The following is a 27,999-nucleotide window of genomic DNA, read 5'->3' as shown; positions in this document are numbered from 1 at the left end:
ATTGCAGGTGAGGTTTGGGGAGTCGTATTAGCACTTGCAGCAATGTTTGGTACAGCATTATGGACCTTTGAATTAATCCACGAACGCGTCATACGGAGTAGCACTGCCCAGTTTTCTAGGTCCTTATTGCACAGTTGGGGCGCCCTGTTGAAACAGTGTATTTTCTACCGACCTGCCGACACCTCTAGACAGGTCTCTCTCTCTCTCTCCTCCTCTCTCTCTCTCGTCTCTCTCTCTGTGTGTGTGTGTGTGTGTGGTGTGTGTGTGTGTGTGTGTGTGTGTGGTGTGAAAGAGGAGAGAGAGAGAGAGAGAGAGAGAGAGAGAGGAGAGAGAGAGTGAGAGGAGAGGAGAGAGAGAGAGGGGAGAGAGGGAGAGAGAGAGCAGAGAGAGAGAGAGAGAGAGAGAGAGAGAGAGGGAGAGTGAGAGAGAGAGAGGAGAGAGAGCATGTGTGTGTTGCCTTACTGTATAAATACAAAAAATGTATTTTTTTCTTTATGTCAATGAAGAAAATGTATTCATGAATTGATTGGAGTGTATGTTTGCAGGTAATACTGGGATGGTGGCTCACATTCTCTTTAGTAATCACCACCGCGTATCAGTCTTCTTTGATCGCGAATCTCAGCATCCAGAGCAAGTCCAAGCAACCTGAAACATTCAAGGATTTAGTACTGGCAGAAAACTGGGAATGGGCGACTGAACCGTGGATGCTGAAAGGATATCCATATGAATATTTCACAAAACATAAAGATCCAGTTGTAATTAAAATATACAAGAAACTCAAAGTAAGTTCCTGTACTTCTATATGTTTATTTATCTACTTACCACTGAGGCCGGAAAACCACACACACACACACACACACACACACACACCTATATATATGTATATATATATATATATATATATATATATATATATTATATATATATATATATATATATATATATATATATATATATATATATATATATATATATATATATATATATATATATATATATATATTTATATATATATATATATATATATATATATATATATATATATATATATATATATATATATATATATATATATATATATATATATATATATATATATATATATATATATATATATATATATATATATATATATATATATATATATATATATATATATATATATATATATATATACATACATAAGTACATCAAGAAATAAAAAGATCAACACAGGTACTAATAAACAACGGCTTCAGAGAAAAAGACATCGATAAACAAACCAAGAGAATCTTCGAACGTTGGTACAACAACAACAATAACAACAACAACAACAACAACAACAGCGAAAATAAAGACATAGTCATCTTCCATCGAGCGTTCTACTCCACAGCACACCAAGATGACGAGAGAATAATAACAAGAATAATCAAGAACAACGTAAGGCCAACATATCCTGAAAGAAGACTGAAACTTCAAATTTACTACAAAAACAAGAAAACGGTTCACCTCCTCCTCAAGAACAGCCCCGAAACCAAGAGAGAATATAATTATGCAGAAATCACATGTCGTATATAGATTTACTTGCAAACAAGGAAACTGCGAAGTCCTATCATCGTCTTACATCGGCATGACTACTACAAAACTCCCTCGACGGTTAACAATGCACTTAAAAGAACATGGCATCGCTATTACAAGAAAAACCCTAGAAGAAAGCACAGAAATAATCGATGGATGCAACGATGGGCGACGCCTTACGACGGACGGATGATCTTAGAAGCCCCCCACATAAAATATAATAATCCGAAGTTAAACACTCAGTCAGAAGACCTCCAAGCCCTACCAAGCATGAAGAAATCAAGAAAGAAAAACGAAGCGGCAACCTCACCGAGCCACGCGACAAAGCAGCCAATCAGCGGCTCCGCCCATAGTGCGTAGCTCGTTCTGATCCTGTGCGGGCTGCGTATAATGCGCGCAGAGAGCAGACAACCTCATTCTCACCACCAACACCGCAGAGAGAACAACCACCAGCTACTGAAGAAGGGTCAAGGGACCCGAAATTTGGATATAACATCCATGATTAGCTACGGCCAAACCATAAGCAGTCTTGAAAAAGAATATAAGACACTAATTAGGTATAGAGAAAATACCTTGAAGAAAATAACAAAGGCAGAGGTTGCATTTTAATGAAATATGCTTGAGAGAAAATCTCCTGCCCATTTATACCCTTAATGTGTGTATATATATATATATATATATATATATATATATATATATATATATATATATATATATATATATATATATATATATATATATATATATATATATATATATATATATATATATATATATATATCTTCCATCACACAAAACTATATGCACCTAATTACACACACACCCTTCACTCAAAAAAAAAATAAATAAATAAATATTATGGCGATTCCTACACCAGCCTCGGAGTCCCCATCCGGGGAGGGAATCACAAATGTTCCCAGTTCGGACCGCTCTTCTGATATCAACCCTTAGTGTCTTGACACTCCCCTCAACTTTTTATTCATTAACTTCTACAACATTAGCGATCTTCGATATAATTTTCAATCTGCAGAACACCACCTCTCCTCTACTAAATCTCATCTTCTTTTCGTCAATGAAACATAGGCGTATAAGGTAACTGACAGTAGCCCCTTTTCTGTTCCCTCCTACTTTCTCTATCCTCTTTTTGAATCCCAGGCAGGATGTTGCGTTAATTTGCGCAATGACTTAATCTACTTTTGTACCCACGCTCTTGAATCTTCGGAGTTTCTCGCCATCTGGCTAGGACTACAAAGTCACTCTCAAACTAAATTTATCTGTGCTGTATACCTCTCACCTAACTCCTCTGACGATAAGAAATTCTTTGACTACTTAACTTCCAAAGTGGAGCATATTCTGACTCCCTTCCCTTTTCTGGAGATCTTCATTCTTGTAGACTTCAATATTCACCACCAGCTTTGGCTTTCCTCAGCTTTCACTAACCTCCTGGTGAACTAGCCTTCAAATTTGCTATCATACACAACCTAGAGCAATTGGTGCAACACCCTACTCGTATTCCTGACCGTCTTGAAGATACACCCAACATTCTTGACCTTTTCCTGACCTCTAATCCTTCTGCATATGCTGTTACCCTCTCTACTCCTTTGGGCTCCTCCGATCATAATTTTATATCTGTATCTTGTCATATCGCTCCAATCTCTCTTCAAGATCCCCCAAAGTGGAGATGCCTCTGGCATTTTGCCCCTTCCAGTTGGGGGGACCTGATGATGTATTTTGCTGATTTTCCTTGGAATGACTACTGCTTCCGTGTCAGAGACAAGTCTCTGTATGCCGAGCGTATAATAGAGGTGGTAGTGTCTGGTATGGAAGCGTACATTCCTCACTCTTTTCTCGACCTAAACCTTCCAAACCTTGATTTAACACAGCATGTTCTCGTGTTATACATGATAGTGAGGTGGCCCACAAAGTACTTGAAACTTTTATCACCAAAATCTCATGCACTTCTCTCATTTTGCCAAGAACCATATCAAATCTGTTCTCCAACTAACCAAAAACTCCTTCATAAATAGAAAGTGTCTAAATCTTTGAAGATCTAACCCCCCCTCGTGACTTCTGGCATCTAGACAAAAATATCCTCAATGACTTTGCTTCTTTTTTTTTCCTTCCTATAGTTTAACCATATGGCACCACTGCTATCAAATATATCTCTAAAATTGAACTTTTTGCTCAAACCTTTGCTAAAAGTTCTACCTTGGATGGTTCAGGGCTTGCTCCTGCTCCTCTCCTCTACCCTCTGACTACTTCATTGTACCTATTAAAATTCTTCGCAATCATTTTTCTATGCTCTCGCTGGCCTAAACCCTCGGAAGCCTTATAAATCTGATGGGCTCCCTACTATTGTTCTCCTCCATGCTTCCACCTTGCCTAGTCAAACTCTTTCAACTCTGTCAACATCTACCTTTCCTTCTTCCTGGAAATTTGCCTACATCCAGCCTGTTCTTAAACAGGGTGATTGTTCTAATCCTTCAAACTACCGTTCTATTGCTCTCATTTCCTGCCTATCTAAAGTTTTTGAATCCATCCTCAACAGGAAGATTCTTAAACGTTTATCTATCATTCCTCTAACTTCTATCTCATCACTAGTATGGGTTCCGTCAAAACCGTTCTACTGGTGATCTTTCTTTTCTTACTGGGTGTTGATCATTCTCTCAGAGATTTTGGTGAAACTTTTGTTGTTGCCTTAGACATATCAAAAGCTTTTGATGGAATCAGGCACAAAGCTTTGATTTCAAAACTACCCTCCTACTGCTTCTATCCTTCTCTCGCTAACTTCATCTCAAGTTTCCTTTCTGACCGTTCTATTGCTGCTGTTGTAGACGATCACTGTTCTTCTCCTAAATCTATTAACATTGGTGTTTCTCAGAGTTCTGTCCTGTCACCCACTCTCTTCCTATTATTCATTAATGATATTCTAAACCAAACTTCTTGCCCTATCCATTCCTACAATAATACTACCCTGCACTTTCCCACGTCTTTGCATAGATGTCCAACCCTTCAGAAGGTAAATACTTCACGCATGAAAGCCACAGAACCCCTGACTTCTGATCTCTCTATTTCTTTTTTTTTTTTTTATTTCAGCAGAGCAAACTTAATATTGTTCAATGCCTCAAAAACTCAATTTCTCCATCTAACAATTCAACACAACCTTCCAGACAACTATCCCATCTTCATTAACACCAAACTGTCCCCCTCTTCTACGCTGAACATCCTCGGTCTGCCCTTTTCTTATAATCTACACTGGAAAGTTCACATGTTATCTCTAGCTAAAGCAGCTTCTATGAAGTTAAGAATTCTCAAACGTCTCCGCCAGTTTTTCTCACCCTCCCAGCTGATAACTTATAAAAGGGCTTATCCGTCCATGTATGGCATATGCCTCACATGTCTGGGGTGGTTCCACTCATATCGCTCTTCTAGGCAGGGTGGAATCAAAAGCTTCTCATCTCCTCTAACTGTCTGTCTTCACCCTTTCTGTCTTGTTGCATTTCTAGCTATCTTCTGTTATTATTTTCATGCTAACTCTTCTTCTGATCTTGCTATCCGCATGCCTCCCCTCCTACCGCGACCTCGCCGCACAAGACTTTCTTCTTTCTCTCATCCCTGTTCTGTCCACCTTTCTAATGCAAGAGTTAACCAGTATTCTTAATGATTCATCCCTTTCTCTGGTAAACTCTGGAACTCCCTGCCTACTTCTGTACTTTCACCTTCCTATGACTTTAATTCCTTGAAGAGGTTTCAAGACACTTCCCATTCAATTTTTTACTTCCACTTCGGACCCTGTTTGGGGACTGGCATCTCAGTGTTTTTCCATCTGATATTTCTGGCATTAATTAATAATGTTTGTGGTTCCTATTCGAATCAAGTACGTAACGCGTAGCTTACACGCATTGGCCGGCCCGGGCCCCAGTCCTCCACCCGATGGCTTTCTTTAATAAGTGTCACTCTGATGGTGCGCAAAGGACAGTGTGAGGACAGTGTTTTGGAGTCAGTGTTACCAGGCAGGTCCTGGACTGTTCGGCGTGTGAGTAAGCATCAGGTAACTTGTCTCGTACAAATATTGGGTAGTGAGAGGAAGACTCTAGAAACGTAAGATGCGGTTCAAGTAAGCGAACCAGTTATCTTATTGGTAATTGGACGAGGTTGATCACTTTGTGGCAACTTTATTTTCTTATATAATCAAAATGGCCTTTGGTAGCACAGAAGTTATAATACCATATGGAGGAGCAGAGTGGACTTAAAAGGTTAGTGCGTGCATACTTGCTTTGAAAAGCAAGTAACAAAATCAGAAATTAAAATGTGCGCCTTCATTGCAAAACGTAACTTACTTGTATCTATAATGGATTATTTGCCTGAATTAATTGCTAATGGGAGTCCGGACTCTAAAACTGCCAGTGCTGTTAAATGTGGCAGAACGAAGACCACAGTTTTCCTTGGGAATGCAATGGGTAATACTAATTTATCAGATCTTGTTGCTCGTCTGAACGGCACAAAATTTTCTCCCATCATTGTTGAGTTTACGAATCTTTCTACCCAAAAGCATCTTGCCTTGATTGCTCGGTTCTGTGACCTTAATGATCAGAAAACATGTGATCACTTTTTAAGTTTACTTGATGTAAAAAAAATGTACAGCTCAAGGTATTTTCAAATCAATCAAGCATTTCTTCAGCATGCATGACATTCTTATAGAAAATGTAATTGGATTTGCCAATGATAATGTAAGTGTAATGATGTGAGAAAAGGGAGGAGTCATAACTCTACTAAAAAGAGATAACCCATCAATGTTTGTGCAATTCTGCGTTTGCCTCTCATTTGCTCTCTGTACCTCAAATGCATGTGTGAAGCTTCCAAATAGGGTTGAAGAATTAGTTCGGAATATATATTCCTACATCATGAACAGCTTAAAAGATTATCAGAATATGGACAGTTTCAGAAATTTACAGATGTAACACTTCATAGAATATTGCACCTTAAGTGCACTAAATTGCTTTCCTTAGTAGAAGTCGTAAAAAAGACTTTTAAAGCAATAACCTACACTAAAACTATATTTTACATCAGCTGCAATAGAAGATGGAATGGCATCTGCTGCTGCAATATTATAAGAATTAAATGACACAATAGCAAAAATGTACTTTGCCTTTTTGGCATATATCCTGCTTAGAGTTAATAAAGCAAACCTTGATTTCCAGGCAACATCCCTAAGAATAAACAAGTTTCGCACATGTGCCTGTAGCAGTGTTAAAGGCATCTTAGTAACTTCATGAAAAGAGAGAAACTTAAAAATGTTGACCTAACTCATGTTAATATATCTGATCCGTCCAACTATCTCAGTCTAGGAGAAATTTACCGTGGAGCAGTGACAGAAAACATTCTCCTAGAGCACCTTTTGATATTTGCAAAATAGATTTAGAGCAGTTTTAAGTGAGAACATTCAATTTCTATGTAGCTCTTTTAAAGCAGATGCTTTATGTTTCCTGTCCGCTAATCTGCTTTATAACTTACAAATACGTGATGCACTAGATCATCTAATGTGCAACAAGGAAATCCGAAGTCCCTCATACCCTTGGCAATCACATTTGCAAACATAATTCAAGAGAGTGCCTGTGAAGGCCTGAATAGAGAATGACGAGAGCTGATTTCGTGTGAACTGCCAGCTCTGAGTGAAGCAGCGGAGGACCCTGAAATATTTTGGTATGCTGTTTCCCAAATGTCACAAAACTTATGCTGAATTTTGCCTCACTCATCTGATGCTGCAGAGAGATTTTTTTTCCCCCTAGTTGCCATCATTAAGACAAAGAGCCGATCACGACTGCAGACATAAACTCTAAATGGACTGATCTGTAGCAAATGTATGCTTGAATACAAAAGTTGCAAAACTTAGGAACTCTTCCAGGAGATTATTACTAAAATGAGTTGTAAGTGGACACCACCAACAGGCACTGGGAGACGATGATTTGCAGCTCTATTCAAAGGTAAGAAACCCTGTTCCACTGACATTTCAGATGCTGGTGCATGGGGGTTGGAGCCTCCTACCTCTTGGGAATCGTCTGTTTAGAATTTTTTTGACTCATTTTTTTTTTTTTTTTTATCATTTTTCAACTCAAAGTCCCTTTGTACTTACCTTGTTTCTACTCATGCATTTGATGTAAATGTAATATTTGAAGGTGTGTGTGTATGTGTGTGTGTGTGTGTGTGTGTGTGTGTGTGTGTGTGTGCAGCAAATTCTCTCTCTCTCTCTCTCTCTCTCTGTGTGTGTGTGTGTGTGTGTGTGTGTGTGTGTGTATATATATATATATATATATATATATATATATATATATATATATATATATATATATATATATATATATATATATATATATATATATATATATATATATATATATATATATATATATATATATATATATATATATATATATATATATATATATATATATATATATATATATATATATATATATATATATATATATATATATATATATATATATATATATATATATATATATATATATATATATATATATATATATATATATATATATATATATATATATATATATATATATATATATATATATATATATATATATATATATATATATATATATATATATATATATATATATATATATATATATATATATATATATATATATATATATATATATATATATATATATATATATATATATATATATAATTTTTTTTTTTACTTATTTATTTATTTATTATTATTATTTTTTTTTTCTCACTTTCCATTGGGTACGTTTTGTTGGCCCAATCTGGTACCATTAGCCAAATTGAATTGGCAACACTGTTCCACAGTCACTACCCAGCACTTAGAGCAGACGTACTGTTACGAGCAGTAATATCTGAGGGAGACTAGGGCAGGATAAAAGTTAGTCGGCTCAGTTGCCCTAAGGGAATAAGTCAGTCATTTACGGGCTTGCGGCCCGGCCTACTTATATTGAATAGGAATCTCCATAGTAGACTGCCAGAGAAGGTGGTTGTGTATAACCTACTCCATATCCAGGGATGCAGCTCCTCGGCTGTGTGTGTGTGTCGGTAGAGCGAGTGCACAGTGAGCGGTGAATGACCTTCCTGTGTGTTCATGGACACTTGTTTAGTTAGTTTAGTTAGTTAGTTTATTAACTTGTTTTTACTTAAATGCCACCGCTGGGTGATGCAGTTCAGTCGCAGAGAATTTAAGTAATTAGCTGTGTAGTGAACTTTACTTCCACTTGAGCTCTTGACAAGATCTGACGTTCAGGAGGCCGTAAACGACACTGCTCGGCTTAAGGCTACAACACGTTATTGGATAGTGGGTGAATTTGTTATGGAGGGGGAATGTCCAGCGAGATGTTATACGTCGACCATATATGTGTTACTGGTTGTTGTAACTGTCTTTCCTAGACGTAGTTGTCGTGGCTGTCCTTTCACAGCTGTGGGAATTAATTGTTGTTAGAGTATTTCCCTTGTCTGTGGGTGGGTCGGACTAGCGACCCCAATTAGTGTGACCTGACATTACGACCGCTGTGAAAAGGTGCAGGAGTCACAAGAGACACCTGTATATGACCCCACGTAGAAGATGGTTCAGTGAAGCTAGTCCAAGTGCGGCAGCTTTGTGAAGGTACTAGGAAATGTGGTCATAACAGAAACTGGCGACTTCGTCAGGATAGCTGGAAGCTTCGTCGCAACGTGGGGGAGACTGTTTGTTTCGTTGTCTCGTGTGTACCCATATTCGGTGTAAGTCGTTGAGGGGAGTAGTTGGGAAATTGCCATGGGGGTCGCCTATCCTTATATGGCTAGCCATGTAGGTCCCCATTTCATGTGGACCTACATGGCTTGCCATATAAGGATAGTCGACCCCCATGGCAATTACCCGGAGTGGCGATCCATTTCAGGATGGAGACCCTGGCTGTAAATAGAGTGTTGGGGGATGGGGGAGGGGAGGAAGGGAGGGGGGGAGAATGGGGATCCCACCCCCAACCCCAGGAGCGACTCTGATGGCATGCCATATTGCGAATGGGGACCTGATCAAGTTGCAAATGGGGAACCCTAGCAGCAATTTTCCGTAGACTTCTGTGGCAGTCCATTTCAGGATAGAGACCCAGGCTGTAAATTAGTGGAGGTTGGGAAAGGGAGGGGGTGATTCGCGACGGTGACAGCACGGGGTAGCGGGACGGTGACGGCGGCACTGACGGAGAGGTGGGGGCGTGTGTCCTTATCCTTCGGCGACGATGGAATGACTAAATGAATCAAATGATGGTGGTGGAAAATAATTGAATGAAGAGGGGGGATGGAATGGCGGCCAGACGTGGAAGCCGCCCACCACACACGCGTGGTTAGGGGACTCTGACGGCATTGCCATGGAAGTCGCCCTTTCAGTCACGTGTTCCCTCCGACAGCTCAGTTCATTCCAAGGTCGTCGCCACTGGATGGTCAAGGTCGGGCGGAAGAGGAATGGGGTGGGGAGGCCTGCACGTGTCAGGAAAGTGGCAGGTAACGCCGCCAGGCTCCATGCGGCCTTATGCCACCAGGAACCATGCGGGTTTTTTTTTTTTTTCGGGGGGGGGCGGGAACGGAAAGTTGAGGGCTATAGACTAGCGCGTGGACGCCACGCGCTAGTCGCCCGCGCGAATCGTGGATGGTCTGGGCGGCGAGACTTGCCATCACGTGTTCCCTCCGTCATCTCAGTACACCCCCCCCCATATGGTAAAGGTCGTCGCGACTGCCCCACGAGGTCCCGTTACCTGCCCATCCTTTTTACCTGGAGGAAGCGTCTGTGGATGGCCGGGGCGGAGCGGGTGCTTCTTCCACTTTCACCGACCACCAGCGGCGTGGCTGACGTAATACTTATGCCGGATGGTCGCCTTATTATTATTATTATTATTATTATTATTATTATTATTATTATTATTATTATTAGAAAGGTTATGAAGAGTCAATGGGACATTTTATTTTTATTAGGACAAATACAGCTCATTGCTTTATTAGGGCAAATACATCTCTTTCATTCAAAACATTTGCGAATTGAAGGCGAAGAGATCATCGTCATCGCTGTCAATGACGGGCGTAGTTTTAATAACTCTAGGAATCAGCTTTTTACGAGGGGCGGCTGGAGCAACGGGGAGTTTTGGTGTGCTGTCATCCTCTGGCGTGTTAGGGGGGAATATTTTTTTTTCTGTTTTCCTGCGACTTCTTCTTCACCTCCTGACCCTCTTTGCCGCCTACTGCCGACTCATCTGACCGCCGCGGCTGTGTTTCGGTCGGAGGCGGCATCAGCGACTCCTGAGGTGGCGGCATCAACTGCTGTGGTGGCTGCTTCTGTTGCGACTCCTGTCCTGATGGAGCAACAGGAGGTGGACTGACCGGCAGCGGCGACATGTCGTCATCGCTAAAGATCAATTTCTTCTTTGCAGGTTCTGACATTTTCTCCACATTGACATCCTCATGTAACGGCTTCGCTTACCCCCAACATCGCCCAGATAGATATCGAAGCGGATAGAGATGCGTTCTGTAACAGACAAAAAAAAAAAAAAACGATGAGAACAATGGAAAAGTTTTTATTTTCCCCTCCCCCTCTCCCTCTTCTTATTCATTGGCAAAGAATGTTAATGTAATTTACAATGGTGAAGATGCGAGATGGCATGCAAGGCAATGGTGTACTCAACCGCTGTTCTCAAGATGAAACGTTTGTCAGCTTGCTCCATTCTTGGAGATGAGGCTTCGACGTCCGACTGGGTTGAGAGGTGATGGCGAAGTGACGCTTATCCGTCAGCAATTGCCCCATATTGACCCCCTTTCCCCTCCCCCCAATCTACCTTATTACCGCTTTACAGATGTTACGACATCTCCCTCGGCTGCCGGCTGGGCAAAACGTAGGCATGCAATGGGGCATTTTACGAAATATTACGTAAGCCATACGAGTAATTTTTTTGTCATTATATAGATAGTGATGCTTTTTGAAGGTGGCGTGAATAATGCACAATACACGTTTTAATGTATGCCAACTCAGTAGAAGGCAAAAAAAACATGCAATAAATGCCACACACGAGGGAATTCAACCCCTGAAGTTGATAATTTAATGTGCTAGTTTTTATATGTGGACAAGTTTGCATAAAATGATGTAAGACAGCGGAATTGTATTTGGGGTGCAAGTTAAGATAAACAGTAATCCAGTGGCCCATGGTCTTTGAGTCACTCAATGTATTTGGAATGAAAATGCATGGCTTCGCCTGTTTTCTGGCAAGATTTATCAGATCTGTCACACGGCGATGGTCGTGACAACCTAAGAAATAAACTCGATCACCCAAGATGCCTGCTAGACCGGCCTGTATTTCACGTGCATTCATGACGACTTATGCGCGGACAATGCAGCGAACGTGACGATAATGATCAATTTCTATGACGCCAGTAGTGTTGGCGAAAAACATGATGACGTGGTTGTGATTACGTTCCTTAGCAAAAGACAGATTAATTCTTAGATTTCCTGATTTATCCAGAGGGATGGCATTGTGCACGTCCTCCGTCACAAAGTTAAAGAAACATACTGTCCGACTTTTATTAAAAGCATCAAATGTTAGGGAATTACGTGTGTCCAATCCTAGTGACTCAAGGGTCGTGTAAAACAATTTTGACGCGTGATGCGGGAAAGAGCTGCGAACGTTATAAATGGTCGCCCGTTCTCGGTGATATGTACATGTGACAGATCGGCGTGTTGAAAATATAAACCATTCTTATCAATTACGCCTTGTAAGCTGTCCATATCAACTATTGCCATGGTCAAATTTTGAGGTATGATTTGCGCGAAAGGTAATTCGGCAATCAAAGACGTTTGATTGGCGGCTAACACATACGTTTTATTGAGTGTTCTGTTATAAGTGTATTGCATATGATTTAGAGTCAAGGAGTTATTTAACGATTCTAAGGTGGGCGGATGTGGCGTGACGCGGTCAACCCATAACTTAGCCATCTCGAGCTTAAATTTGAAACTGCTGGCATCTTGGTGTGAATTAAGAATCCATGTTTTGTCAGCCAATTCTAATCGAGTTCTCACATCAACAGAGTCAAGCAGATAAGCGTCCAGACTTGATATATCCGAAAACAAAGGCGCAGTCATCGAAATGCCGTGCGTTTTACAATCTTTTATCATTTGTTTCTCGTCTTTGTTCCCTCCCGTGAAATAGTCTTCATCAAATTTATTGATTATGCCTTTTGATCCATCATAATCGCGGTGGTAGAAGGCGACTCGACCGATAGAGTCAATTTTATTCTGAGGGATTGTTGTAATCATTTTAATGAAGGCGTGATAGTTGAACAAAGAGGATGACTCCACAAGCTGTTCGTTAAAATAACAAGCGCATGACTTAAACATCGTATTATTCAAACCATTACTAAAAACGACGTGATCGCCTTCGTCTAGTGGCGCGCCGTCTGCCTTAGCCACGCAAACTCACAATTCTAGAGACTGCGTTGATAGATCCAAAAAATTGCCCTGGAATACCAGGCAGTCTAAATTCAATGTAAGGATCGTTAATCCCCACATGATTATTAGCATTAGCGTCTAAATTGACGGGTAATACGTCCAACTTTCTCCTCGGAGCGACTGACGATTCGATGGTATGCAGGCGATTCACCCGCGGGAAATTCTCATTCACGGCCGTCAGATAATTGCTCATTGGGGTGGAGGTCGCTCCACCCTGCACATCCGGCCCGTAATGAGTCATCTTCGCGACTAAGCTAAATATTAAAGATATCTGCTTTATAGCAAGTCTTTCTTTTCAGTTGCCTGGTTGGTGGTTTTCTCTTTTTTTTTCCCGACTCCAACTTTCCTCTTTTTCATTACTCGTCCGCCTCGAACTATCCTTTCGCCCACGCCCTTCACGGCTGCAACACCTCTATTTCTTAATGATTCGCAAAGTCGCTTCCCCTCTAAAACATCTGTTAATAAACCTTTTCCCATTTGGAGCGCTTCGGGTGCCACAGTGCGCATGAGAAAGGGAATTGCTCTTTTAGCAAAGCCACTCAAAACGGAAAATAGACCGCCACCTCTTCTTGAATGGGGTGGAATAAAAACCCGGATGTCATCTAATCCTCCACCTTTGCTTTGCGTAAAAAGCAAGTCATATTCCTCTCGAGTGGGAGGTGTGAACGCTCTTGTCATGATGGACGTCACGTCATGAACAAGACGTCGAGCATAATCACCGGCTATCTATTTTTGTCTGATATGTAGTAAGAGTGTAATCGATTTACCCCTCCCAAAGTGAATGGCTCGGCCAACTTGATCCGCAAGTAGATTCGCAATCGAATCGATGATAGTTTTACTGAGCGATTTATATGCAGTCTTTGGCGTTGCCCAGACTCGTCAAATACAGATAATGCTATGCTCCCGCCATGATCAAAATAAATAATAACGGCCATCCCAATTAGGGAATACATTTATAATCGATTCGTCAAACACACATCAACTTTATTTTAAAATTTACATGATATAGTTATTCAGACTTCCTCACCAGAATAGTTTCAACTTCAAAAGGTTGAAGTCGCTGCGCCAGCCCTTCCACCATAGGCAGGTAATTACTCCTCCACTCATCCTGCCAGCGACCTCTACATCCCAGTCCTTCCGGGATAATAATTTGCTCTACTTCAGCGTTCGCCATAGCTAGCAGGGCAATCTTTTTCAGGCAATTCTGGAAGTGCTGGCGTCGGTTCACGCTTGTATCCATCTTGAGTCCTTCCACGTAAGGCAAATCCTTCGACGTCGCGATTGCCTGTCGCGCCTTCTCGTTACCCTCGACGTCCTCGCCCCAACCATACTGAGTCACGCAGGCCACCAGGTGAGGGAGATTTACGCTTCCTGTGGGAGGCGCGTGGATAATGATACGTCCTGGGTCATCTCTCGTGAGTAGAGTCTCTTTCTAGCTGCATGCGTATTCTCGTATTACCCATACGAGAATACGCATGCAGCTAGAAAGAGACTCTATCATTTTGAGATCCCGCGCAATCCCGCACGGTTCGGTGGAGACAGCATTTACTGAGTAAGCGATATAACAGCGGCGGTCGCGGAAGATGCCATCGGTCAGCTTGCCCTCGACCACCTTCATCTTGACGAGTAATTGGAGGGCTGATCCACACGTTGAACACGTCTGTGAGGGGAGTCAGGGGGAAATGTGACATCGCGGACCTTTATTCGCACGTATTGGTCGATATTACACCTCTTGCGTAGTAGAATTTATTCATTCAAATTGACGCAGGTGTTATTTTTTTTCCTTTGTTGGTGGGAAGGGATGGAGGGCGGGGAACGTATTATTTATTAGGGGATGTGGGTGATGGGGGCAAACCTTTTTTTGACCATAAACCTTATCAATTATCCCTGACGCGCCTAACATGTGCTCTCATGTATTATTGATGCACTTACTCGTTTACAGAGTAAGACGGGGACCTTCTCATTTAATATGCTTCCCATATGTCACCGACCCCGCCGCCTATCAGTTTACTTCGTTGAGTCGTATTTCTGATGGCATCCGCGGGGAGTTGCGCCATGCGAAGTAGCAGTGATAATAATGGACGCTTATCGGGTGAAAGTCTTTTCGCGTCCCCCTTTCCGTGACCCAGTACTCGTATGAGATCAAACACGCTTATCCCCGAAAATGGTGGAAGTAAGTTACCGCGATCATCCCATGAAATCCCAGGTTTACCCTCCAATAATTTCAAGAGAGATAAACCATATTCTCTAAAGGTAGGAGGAACAGCAACTCGAATTAAATCATCCAAGGGCGGATTGACAGGTGCGCGTGGTGGTGGTGCCACGGTGGATGTCTCGGGGAGGGCGGTGGTCGGCGGCGGAAGTGAAGTTTTTTTTTTTCTTGACTTGTTTTGACGTGAATCGGTGATGAGTTGCGCTGTCGGCCGGTTTAAACTTACACCTCTCGGCAACTGAGACGGGAACTAAACAATATTCTTTCATCTCTGTAGTAAACTTGTTATTGCTGACACGGCTATCGGGAGTAACGCGGCCAATATGCTGCCACCTCGTTTGGAGATTAGAATGGCTTTCTTCTTGTACACGGGCGTCTTCTTCAAGGCTACAGTGCGAATATCACTCTTGATTTTTTTTCAGGCGGTTAATGATGGTATCGTCGTCCGTCAGGCGTTTCTTCAAAAAGTTGGCGAATATTTCTGAGATGCAATTGACTTCGCGCTTATTGAAACTCTGTAAGACCTGCTTCCGCAATTTAGGGGTGACGTGCGAGAGGAGGAAAACCAAGTCCTTGTACTTCAATATCAATGGTTTTTCCTCATCCATATCTTACTAAGTCGTCCGCATCTATCCAGCTGTCAAATTTATCTGGATACCCACGCCAGCGGACGAAGTACTTTCTCTTATCTCGCTCCACCTTCGATCGTGATATATCGACCTGGTAATGTGAAGGAAGAGAGGACTTGATTAATTCTTCCCTGTAGAAAGCGCCGGTCACGTCCTCCCCCGCCAAATCCCTTATGTAATAAATAGGGATTTTATGTGAGTAGTCCACACGACTTATCTTAAAAAGCTCCTTGGTATTGTTGACGGTATAACCCTTATTGAATTTAAATTGCGTTCGGGAAGCACGTTGCAAGCGTACAATGTCTCCCACGTCTAATTTATGACTGACAACTTTCTTTCCCCTTGGCCGATTTAAATACATTCGTTTAAATTGCCTCCTGACTTGTGACAGCTCGCGGAAGCGGTGAACCTGGCTGGCGTTTGGTTGCCACCTAAACCGCGGTTTGGGGTGTGATTGTACGTGTTTATTAGGGTGGGCAAGACGTTAATATACGTCAGTGTATTGTTCTGCGTGAGATATTTATATATTTTTGCCTTTATGGTTCGGATGACCCTCTCTGCCAAACTCGCCTTTGTTTCACGCGAGTAATTGGAATACAAGGTAATACCTTTCAAAGTTAGATATTTTTTCACTGCTTGATTATAAAATTCGGATCCCTGATCGGTAAAAAGACGCGACACGCCTGTAAGACTCCCCGACTCTAAAACTTTTTCCAGCGCTTGCAGGCTACTGCGTCTGGATTTACTTGTCAGCGTTGCCACTTTCAAGTACCTGCTGAAAACGTCCAGGCAAAACATAACGTATCGGACGTCGCCATTGTGTCTGTGCAGCCTCGCAAAATCAGCCAAATCGCAAGTTAAAATGACGGACGGTTTAGGAGCGAGAATTTTTCGTCGCGGAAAACGTTTCAGCGTCGGCTTGTGAAGCGTATAAGTGCGATTGCCCTGCAGAAATGCCCTCACATCGCGGAGTGTTAGATTCTTATCCCTTTTCTTCCCCTCTCTGTAGAGTGCTTGCACACCTCCTAAAGCCGCAGGATTCGTCATATCCCGGTAAAGTTCGTCCAAAACGGCGTTCATAGCAGATAGACTTTCTCACAGGGTGGCTCATCCACAATATTCGTGCGCAGTTGAATTTCTTCGGGTGCGTTCGGGGATAAATCACACAACAAATAACCGTGATCTCGTCTAAGCACGACATTTTTTTAAATTTCCACAAAGTGTTTGGCGCGCTCCTTTCCATAAAGTTGCCTGCCCAGACATTCAATTTGATATATATATCTGTTTTTCATAAGAATGTAATGTGAGGCATTTAAAGTTATCGTTCTAGCATACTTTCCAGGGAAAAAGACATTCTGCGCTATCATTATAACTGACAAATTTTTATGTCTCCCTTTAGGTGATAGCCTCTGCTATCGTTTGAGAATTGCCAGCCATGAGGAGATTGTCATCTAATATCAGGAGTGTGTGCGTTTGCTGGTCGGCGTATGGGCTGTCATCATCCATCACGGGATCAATAATTTTCTCATGCACTTCGACCTTATCTTGAAAAGGGGAATTCTGCTGCAGCAAATGCGATGAGACGCCGCAAATGATAATTCTGTTAAGTCCATGCTGATATTTCTCTATAATTTTATTGCAGAGGTGTGTTTTGCCGGAATTTGTATAACCTGCAATAATTATGCGTGCAGGATATCTGAAGAGATTCAGCATCTCTTCGCTAAATGTCTTGTCCATGTTAAGTTCAGAGGGTTACTAAAAGACGCTACGATATGTTTACAGTATTTATTGCTTAACCTTTATTTACATGGTCATGTAGGTAACAGCATAACTAACCTCCCAGCTGCATCCTCATCCCTGCCTTCTAATTATGACGTGCATCTCCCCCGACCCACACCTCTTCCTCAACCTCCTCCTCCCCCTCCTTAACCTACGAAGTACAAATGTTCTTACATTACCTCCTCTTCTTCCACCTCCTCCTCCTCATCCTCCTTATCCCACGTGGACAGTACAAATGTTCTTACAGTACATGAACAATCCCCTCATTCCCTTCCTTAACCACGTACTCAAAACAAATTTTCTTACATTACATGAATGGCAGCTGCTAGCGGCCGCGGTCTCTCTCCACCCCTTAATTATGACGTGAATAATGTCATGGAAGGTCACTCCCGATCACGTCACAACCCACTCATTAACCCATCCTCCGCCTCCCCCGCTTCCTTAACCTACGTGGTCAGTGCAAATGTTTTTTTTTTTTTTTACATTACATGAAGGGCAGCTGCTAGCAGCTGCGTCCTCTCTTTCTCCACCCCTTAATCATGATGTGAATAATGCCGCGGAAAGTCTCTCCCGATCACGCCACAGACCACTCATTATCCCATCCTCCCCCTCTTCCTCCTCCTCTTCCTCCTCCTCCTCCTCCTCTTCCTCATCCACCTCCACCTCCTCCACATCCACCGCCACCTCCTCTTCCATGTCATTCTCCACATCTCTTTCCCGCTGATCAATGTTGGGGTGATAATACGCCCTCGAGGTATAGCCATCGACGTGAAAGCGCTTGTCGTCAAAATGTGACAACGTACGCTTTCGCATACGAGTGGTACAAATTTGTCCTTTCACATTCCTGATATTATAGCAATCCACCATCCCACATGCGACATTATTAAGTGTTTCCCTATACTGCTGATGCAATATAATTTGCTGAAGGTGAGTTGGAATGCCTTTACCTCGATATACTTGCTTGTCATCTTCCAACAGCAGAGAATACATCTTTGGCTTTAATATAATCGCCTCTTTGATGAGCGTGGATCCGGTTTCAGATTTCAGCAAGCCTAGTTGACCCTTCCGCTCCCCATTAAAACACGGGTGATCTGAAGCAAAGTTACTGGTGTCGAGAAAATTTGCCATGGGTCCATGTTTCAGTTCATCATTTAAGTTTGTAGATATGTGCAGGCTGAAAATGAAACTGTCAGTATCTTCATAAGCTAATTTAGCTCTCTCCCCATAATTAGCTTTGATGACACGATACCAAAAGTTGTACATGTACTTCTTTGCCACTTCTAAAATATGGTATCCCAAGTAATTTGGCTGCCTGATTTTAATCGTATTCTTACTATTGACACATATGACTCGGTCCTCGCCTAATTGGTGGACCCTTTTAAAGGATGGATTTCTTCAATACTTCAGGAAAGACTTTCTTTTTGTCACTAATTTCTGTTGGAGGCCATACTTCACTTCAGATAACATGGATCTACCATAAACTGTGTTTGACATCAGTTTGCAAATGCGATTTTTAATGGCGCTCGTCTCATTTTTACGCTGTGCGACGTTCCTTTCTATGAAAGGTTTCAGGTATGGAGCCTGTCTGAAGCTATATATAGCATGGACACATTGTATTTCCAGTCCAAGTGAGAGTAAAAGTTGCAGCAATTCCAGACTGATCAGATGATCTTTCAGTCCCTTATGACTGGCCACGAGTTTACGATTTTTCCTCCCCAGCTTACGACCCTCAGCTTCTAACAGTCTTTTACTGTACGGCGAGATGTCATCTTCTGTAATAGTCATGTGTGCGAGGCACAGAGGGAACTCGTCCGTGATCCGAGCCACGTTGGGGGAAACGTCACAGCTGTCTAAATGCAGCCAGTAACCGACGTCACCATCTGTCGCATGATTCTGGATGCCAACTACAAAAAAATCATCCATCTCTGACTGAGAAAATTTTTTGATGTCACCCATAGGCAGGGGGGAACACATAACGCTTGCATATAATGAATTATAGTCCAGATAGAAGACATAGGTGCCGGGTTCGCCGTCGGGTTCGTGGTTACAAAGCCTCCTCGTACATTTCTTTTCATCAGGTGATACATGTTAGGGTCGTAAGGTGGATCAAGTTGAACGCCTGTCGACTTGAAAAAAAGCGTCATAAGCATAAAAAGACAGTGACACGTAATATGTCACGTCCAGCCTATTACATTCATGCAGGTATGATCTATATTTGAGATATGTGTCGGCTAATAATCCCACATCAATCTCACAATACAGTCTTATGTAATTGCCTAAAGTGCGACAGCATGTCATACTCCACACGCTTTGAGCGTGTTCATATTCTCCAGGTGACAGAACCTTCCCCTTGAGCGTGTCATAAAATGCCTCGCGAGGTGGCAATTGTCGATCTTCTAAGCGGCCAAGGTCGGTGATGTACTCATAACAAAGAAACTGTTTTTGAGTGCAAATTACACGCCTTACATCATCGGGGAGGTAATTCACCATTTCCTGGGCGTAACGCGTGCTATAGCCCGCCTACACGTGACTCTGAGCGAGATGACCGAGGCCCGGCATTCATAATGGAAAGCGTGTCCTGAAACTGCAATTCCTTATTCCTTACTTTCAATAAATGCGATTCTGACTTGGCAAGGATGTCCACGTGCGACTCTGGCAAGTGAAGGTCTTTTATGATTAAGGAGACGTCAAAGCTCATATTATGTGCCAGAGTGATGAGATATTTCCTCATGTCATGACACTGGAGGTTGCATCGCGCGCACAATGTCCCCTTCTAATTATTTTGTGGTAATGAGTGGTCGTGATGTTTATGAGGTGGGGTTTTCATATTAAAGGGTTGATGGCAGAGCTCGCAGTGGCGCTGACGTTTGAAGTGGACTTCATCCTCCGCAGACATGCTAATTGGATAGCTAACTACACTTTCCTTGATGAATCGCCAAGCTTCGGATAGGCTATCAATGAAATTATTCACGGGATCTTCACCGAAATAACTTCTCTTTTCCACGACATCTCCATGCCTATTGATGATGAGATACGAGTATCCAATTGGGTCATGTTCAGCTATCACACTCCTATTCTCCTTAGGTTTTATCATAGTTTCAAAATAAAAAACATGCTAAGTAGGCAGGCTGATAGGTTTAAGCAAAATTTTTGAATCTTACTTTTTTGCCGTCACCTGGAAAGAGAAGAGTTTGAGTGAAGTCGCAGTGACACTCGTGATCGCTCAAACTGACAGACTTGGGAACTGAGCTGAAACATATTTTGCAAAACTGATGACCCTCTGGGGTGGGACAGCTTCTCGTCAATTTCCGGTGCAGCTTCTCCACGTCTTTAATGAGCGTCATATGTCTTCCGCCTAGTAAAAGGAGTGAGGCTACAGTTTTATACTTCCGCGAGCCTTTTCTTGAAGATGTTAAATAGTATATCTCACCACTTTTGGTCAGAGTATAAACATCCAGAGACAGGCGATTTAACCTTTCTAACTGACTCAAGTTCTCCCAAGTCACCGGACTCTCTACTTTTCCGCGCGTGACGTATTTCTCTCCGCCATGCCGTCTCCGTAATATTTTTGGAATTCTTTTCCAAGGTACACCTCGAGCATGAAGTCTAAAAGCCGCCAAACACTGAATAACACAGGATGAATGTCGGCCATCAGGATTGAAAATTTCATTCCCACCTCGCACGCCTCTAGGATAAGCAACATAATCTCCTATGCCACTACATGCGACGTGTAAGCAATAGTTGATGAAAAAATTCTGTACTCTTGAAATGATAAAACCAGATCCTTCAGTCTCGCTGGTAAGGCTTTCCAGCCGACTGTTCAGCTGATGGATCCATAAATCAACAAGGTCAGGCACATCTTGATAGGTGATCAGTCGTGCTCTAAAAGCAATATGAATGACTCGATGTTCATCCTCGCCTAAGGTAGAGAGTTTAACTAGTAACAGAGAAATGTGTGAAAATATTTTCAGGATGGGGGGAATGGCGAGCCGTGTGACGTGAAATATGATCTAATTTCCCGTATAAAGAACTCCCTGTATTCGGTAAGTAGGCCGAGTGGATCTCTGCTTACATGATCAGGTATGTCATATTGATGTCTGGTGAAGCTCCTCATAAAATTTTCCCTCGAGTCAATTAACCGCGGTTCTTCCGGCATCCCGCGCTCATCAAGGTCTGCTTCCGCCGACTCTCCCGCCATGCTGCGCTCATCGTGGCCTGCATCCGTTTGTGGCGTGTCTGGGAAGAAAAAGCAGCGACAGTTTATTATTATTATTATTATTATTATTATTATTATTATTATTATTATTATTATTGAATTGATATTTACCTTGTGTAGGTAGAAAAGGACTTGAAGTCTCGGAAAAAAATGAATACGTTCCCCGATAATCCACTCGGTCCCGGCCGTGGTGAGTCTTAAAAAAAAAAATATTAGTGGTGGCGGCACAGTATTTATTGGTTTATTATTTGTAGTATTTTTTTTTCTCAGTATTTTTTCTTCCCCCGCCTCCGCAAGGGATGTCGCCTTGTGGAGCCCGCCGACGTGTGTCTTCTACGTCGCCGTTCTGCTCAACCTCAATCGAGTGTGAGCTTGTACTGGAAGATGTGCTCAGAGCTCAAACTTGTAAAGATTGACAGTCAATTCATCTTTATTATTATACATTCCCGCCAAAATAAGTAATAATGCTTACCAGAAGAAGCAGGATTCCCAACTTCGCAGGTGTGTTCTGGTGGAGGATGTGGAAACAGAAGTCCACACCGCTCGCATAAATCACACTGGTCTTCCACACACGAGGGGCAGGATGGATTAGTGCGCCATCTCCCACACACTTCACATAAAAGCCGCGCCTCTGCTGTTCCACAGTGAACACCCATTTTCTTTTCTCTTTTTTCTATAACATTGTCAACACTTTCGTCCCGGCCGCCATGCCGCGCAAGGAAACACTGAAGCTTCCCGCGCAGATGGTCGCGAGGCGCATGACTTGTCTCGGAAGTAGGCAACACCTGCCTGTTTCATTATCCTCCACTCCAGCTATTATCCCACCTTGATCGATTCTCTTCAAAACTTTACGTCCGAGACGCAAAGTTAACGTGGTCTTATATGTAACACGCAAGTAACACTGTTTTCCCCATCTTCAAACTGAATAGGTTTGCCTCTTTGATTAGAAATTTTGATGGCTACACTCTCTATAGTTGATACAGAAAGTGGTTTATACGTAATTGAATTCGCACCTTTACTGGTGCTGTCGCCGGGGAGTGCTATGACGTCTAATATATTAACTAGTTGGTTACCAAATCGCGTGGGGGAAATGATGTCGGTATAAACGTACATATAATGCGTCCCTGTATCAGCTCGCGGTACGTATTGAGCGAATAATTTTATGGGTGATGAGGAGGAAGCTTCGCTCGCGCTGGAAGATGAAATGACGTCGCCAGATCTTTGAAAGTAGAAGGTGTACCGAAAATTTGGATTGAAACCCAGAATGCGAGCTATATGCGATGCAAATTTTATACTTATATCACTGTAAATACGATCGTCATTAGGAGGGACAATCGCGTTATTCACAACGACCCGCTCCAAGTCGTGGTCATAATAAATGATATCCGAGTAAGGGAAATAGATCTTAAAGGAGTCATTCAAGATTGCTTGAAGTTCTCTCACTATCTGTCCATTAATCGCCTTAGTTATGGCCGGTATGTTCTTATCGGTAAAATTGGAGATGATATTCCTTTCCGGTAGATAGGTATACATATTATATTCATACATATCAAAGTCTGACTGCTTAACCCGACCATAGAACGATATACTGGAATTTGGATCCCCTTCCGTAATGCAGTAGAAATATTTAGGGAATAAAATATTACACAGGCTGACTTCATAATCCTTGCCGGTGTCTAAATGAATGGGTAAGATTCTATTTTCAAATTCTGTTGTTGTGTTTTTGGGAAATGACCTACCACCTGCAAAAGAAGATAGGTATATATCGTCACCATCTCTCGATGACATGTTTTTTAAACCCTGTCAACTAACAGACTGACTTTAAACTTTACCTTTTTTATGACATATATACATCGACAGACTGGAGATTATAGCGGTACAGCGTGGATAGTCGCGGTGACCTTGGCCATAGGGGAATGTATTGAGATATCGGAGGGAACACGTGCCGGCTATAATAATAATAATAATAATAAGGCGACCATCCGGTATAAGTATTACGTCAGCCACGCTGCTGGTGGTCGGAGAAAGTGGAAGAGGCAACGCCCCGCTCTGACCACCGCAGACGCTTCGTCCAGGTAAAAGGATGGCAGGTAACGGGATCACGTGGGGCGGTCGCGACGACCTTGACCATAGGGGGGAATGTACTGAGATGTCGGAGGGTACAGACCGTCCAGGACCCGCGACCGCCCATTCTATAGCCCTCAACTTCCCGTTCCCGCCCCCCCCCAAAAAAAGAAAAAATTCGGTGAAAGTGTGAGGAGGCCGCCACCTGCTCCGGTCATCCACAGACACTTCCTCCAGGTAAAAAGGATGGGCAGGTAACGGGACCTCGTGGGGCAGTCGCGACGACCTTGACCATATGGGGGGGGGGAGGTGTACTAAGATGACGGAGGGAACACGTGATGGCAAGTCTCGCCGCCCAGACCGTCCAGGATTCGCGCGGGCGACTAGCGCGTGGCGTCCACGCGCTAGTCTATAGCCCTCAACTTCCCGTTCCCGCCCCCCCCGAAAAAAAAAAAAAAAAAAAAAGCCCGCATTGTTCCTGGTGGCGTAAGGCCACATGGAGCCTGGCGGCGTTACCTGCCACTTTCCTGACACGTGCAGGCCTCCCCCACCCCATTTCCCTTCTGCCCGACCTTGACCATCCAGTGGCGACGACCTTGGAATGAACTGAGCTGTCGGAGGGAACACGTGACTGAAAGGGCGACTTCCATGGCAATGCCGTCCCCTAACCACGCGTGTGTGGTGGGCGGCTTCCACGTCTGGCCGCCAGTCCACCCCCCCTCTTCATTCAATTAATTTCCACCACCATCATTTCATTCATTTAGTCATTCCATCGTCGCCGAAGGATAAGGACACACGCGCCCACCTCTCCGTCATTGCCGCCGTCACCGTCCCGCTCTCTCGTGCTGTCACCGTCGCGAATCACCCCCTCCCCTTCCCAACCTCCACTAATTTACAGCCTGGGTCTCCATCCTGAAATGGACTGCCACTGAAGTCTACGGAAAATTGCTGCTAGGGTTCCCCATTTGCAACTTGATCAGGTCCCCATTCGCAATATGGCATGCCATCAGAGTCGCTCCTGGGGTGAAGATGGGATCCCCATCCTCCCCCCCTCACCTCCCCCATCCCGTAACACCCTATTTACAACCAGGGTCTCCATCCTGAAATGGATCGCCACTCCGGGTAATTGCCATGGAGGTGGACTATCCTATCCTTATATGGCAATCCATGTAGGTCCCCATGAAATGGGGACCTACATGGCTTGCCATATAAGGGTAGGCGACCCCCATGGCAATTTCCCAACTACTGAGGGGAAGGCTGGTAGCCGGAGTGACTCGCGACCTGAGTCCCCTGTATCAGCTGGAAGCGGCAGTGTAAATTTAACCCGTTTCGGTGTGAGGACACCTAGTCCCACACATAACGTCCATGGACGTGTTAGCCCTGCCAACACTGTTGGTGCAATCTCCCAGACCGAAGGTATATCTGAGGAGATGAGATTCAAATTGGAAATGAGAAAAATGGAGATGGAGGATAGAGAGAAGGAAGAGAGAGAATTGAGAAGGCTCAAGTTGGAAGCTGAAACCGAGGAAAGGAGGTTGAAGAATGAGGAGGTTACAGAAGCAAGGAGACCTGAGGCCGAGGAGAAGGCCAGGTTACTTGAAGCTGAGAAAGAGGTGAATATGTATGAGAGGGAGGAAACAGAAAAATAGAATATTTGAGTTGGAGAAGACTCTATTAGAAATTAATTCACCTCATTGCTTTAGAGGAGAGGTAGTTAAGGAGTATACAGTAGAAAGCCAGATGGTGAGGAGTTTGAGACTGATTACTTACTTCGATGAAAAGAGTGATTCAGGAGATTTGAGAAAAGATGGGTTGGCTTTTTGGCCAATATGTTGAAGGGTAAGGATTTGGAAGTCTATGACAAGATGTCAGTATAAGATTTGGAACATTATGATGAGTTTAAGGCTGACATTCTAAGAGCTTATGAGCTGCGACTGGAGGCGTGCAGACAGCAGTTTCGAGTAAGGAAGAAAATGCTTAGTGGCTCCTACCTTGAGTGTGTTCGCTTCTTGGAGGAGACGTTTGAGAAATGAATTGCTAGCGAGCAGGCCACCTCTTACCATGAGCTATATATAGGAACTCATAATAATGGAGTAGTTTATTAACGTGGCCGAGAACGAGTTAATACCGGTACTCCGTGAGAAAAGATTAAAACCTTCAAGGAGGCGGTTATGTGGGCAGGTGGGCAGATGACCACATGCTGGCGCACCGGCCTGTGTCACGGTGCATTAGAGGTACGTCTGGTGGCGCTGCTGGCGCCAGTTTGTCTGGAAGTCCACGTTATAATAGTAGTTCCAGTAACAAGTCGGGGCGAGTCAGCCCTGTAGGTAATAAGTCTCCAACCAGCCCACGACGGAGACAGGTGGGGAGCATGCAACACAGTACTCCCAGTGTGCAGCCCACGTATTATTATTATAGAAGTACGAGATACATCAAATCCTAAATTAATAACCGTCACAGCTTCCAAGACGCCCCAGAAGCCGGTAGCCTTCATTGTATCCCAGGGTCGGGACCACGAAGGGGATGAGATCCGGGCTGTGTTTAGTCATGAGGGTGGAAAGGCCGTTGTGGATTTCACTCATCTATTGTTACCTCACCGTCCCCAATGAAGTCCGAGTTGGACTGGTGCCGTTTATTTTTATGTAAAGGCCCCGTTGAGACTGATGCAGGTTGAATACCCTGTTACAGTTTTGAGAGAGACAGCGGCACAGCAGTAGCTGTGCATGAATGTGACTGGGAGGCGAATTGCCTTCGGTCAGCCTGTGTGGTGCCGGGGAATTGGCGCCACGGAGAGCCTCACCACGGCGGAGATTAGGCTGTCATCCCCGCTAGTGACGGCGGAGGTGTGTGAGTCACTAGCGGAGGACCTGCCAGTGTCGGGGATCGATTTCATTCTGGAGAATGACCTTGCAGGTGGAAGAGTCTGGGTGCATTTCCCATCCGCGGACGTCGACCCGGGTGTGGAGGCTTCTGAAAGTGCTGACCCAGTTGTCCCTGTTGTTATTCGTCCTAAGGCGAGACAAGCACCCCGGCATCTGGTGCCCGCGGGATTTGTGACTCCAGGGGTTGATTTCAATAAAACAAGGCTATCACAAAAGGAGCGCCGTGTTTGTACTGATAGGGCAGAGTACCCAAAGGCCTGTCCCGCTGAGAGAGAGAGAGAGAGAGAGAGAGAGAGAGAGAGAGAGAGAGAGAGAGAGAGAGAGAGAGAGAGAGAGAGAGAGAGAGAGAGAGAGAGACATTATCGCGTCCTCGGGAAACTAAGGAATAGTGTTCACATGGAAAATCCACCTCATCTGCCAGTTTAGAGATGACAGACCATAGTCATAGAAGTAAGGTGAGAGTTATACAGCACATATAAATTTACTATGAGAGTCGTAGGCAGATGGTGGAAAATTCAGAAGGTTCAAGAACATGGGCACGAGAACAAGAGCAAGTTAAGTTGTTGCGCAAATAGTCACAAGATGCACCTTTTAGATTGAAAATGAAGATAGAGAAAGCAGGAGGTAACATGAAAGGGCTATTGTCAGTTGTCTCAGACACATGCGTTTCTGTGAGGAAAATAAGATGAGGTTTAGTAGAGGAGAGATGTTCTTTTAGACTGAAAATTAGATATAAGGCCGCGAATGTTGCAGAAGTTAATGAAGGAGAAGTTGAGGCATTTAGGGTAGATACCAGAAAAGAAGTCCGACCTGAAGACATAAATATAATTATAAATATAAATATATGCATTATGCAGAGTGTAACACGAGTTTCTGCGTGTTACTCGTGTAACTCATTTTACAACATGTATAATGTACATGCATATACTATACATAAACAAATGCATGATGTACATTCATACATACTAGGTGAATTTTCGGATTTGCTTTCTTCAAACAGGTGATGGCAGCGAAAGAAGCTCTTGCTGAGGTGATGAAAGGCCACTTCTCTTTGATAAGTCATGAAAATCATATAACAGTAATTGTTTCATCCTACTTCACTGACGATCGGCGTCGAACCCCCTTTCAAATAAGCAAAAAGGGATTTTCGATCA

The 27,999-nt window shown here is 43.2% G+C and overlaps 1 long non-coding RNA gene across 1 annotated transcript; it reads left to right on the top strand.

The window, feature by feature from the left end:
• The first annotated feature begins 7 nt into the window (after window positions 1-7).
• LOC135110050 (uncharacterized) lies at window positions 8-27,999 on the top strand. Its single transcript, XR_010273061.1, has 3 exons — window positions 8-192; window positions 546-782; window positions 27,846-27,999. It is a non-coding gene; the product is annotated as an uncharacterized LOC135110050 (long non-coding RNA).

This window comes from Scylla paramamosain, chromosome 19 (assembly GCF_035594125.1).
Source record: "Scylla paramamosain isolate STU-SP2022 chromosome 19, ASM3559412v1, whole genome shotgun sequence".
NCBI classification, from domain to species: Eukaryota; Metazoa; Arthropoda; class Malacostraca; order Decapoda; family Portunidae; genus Scylla; species Scylla paramamosain.
This window is presented reverse-complemented; position numbering and strand designations above follow the sequence as displayed.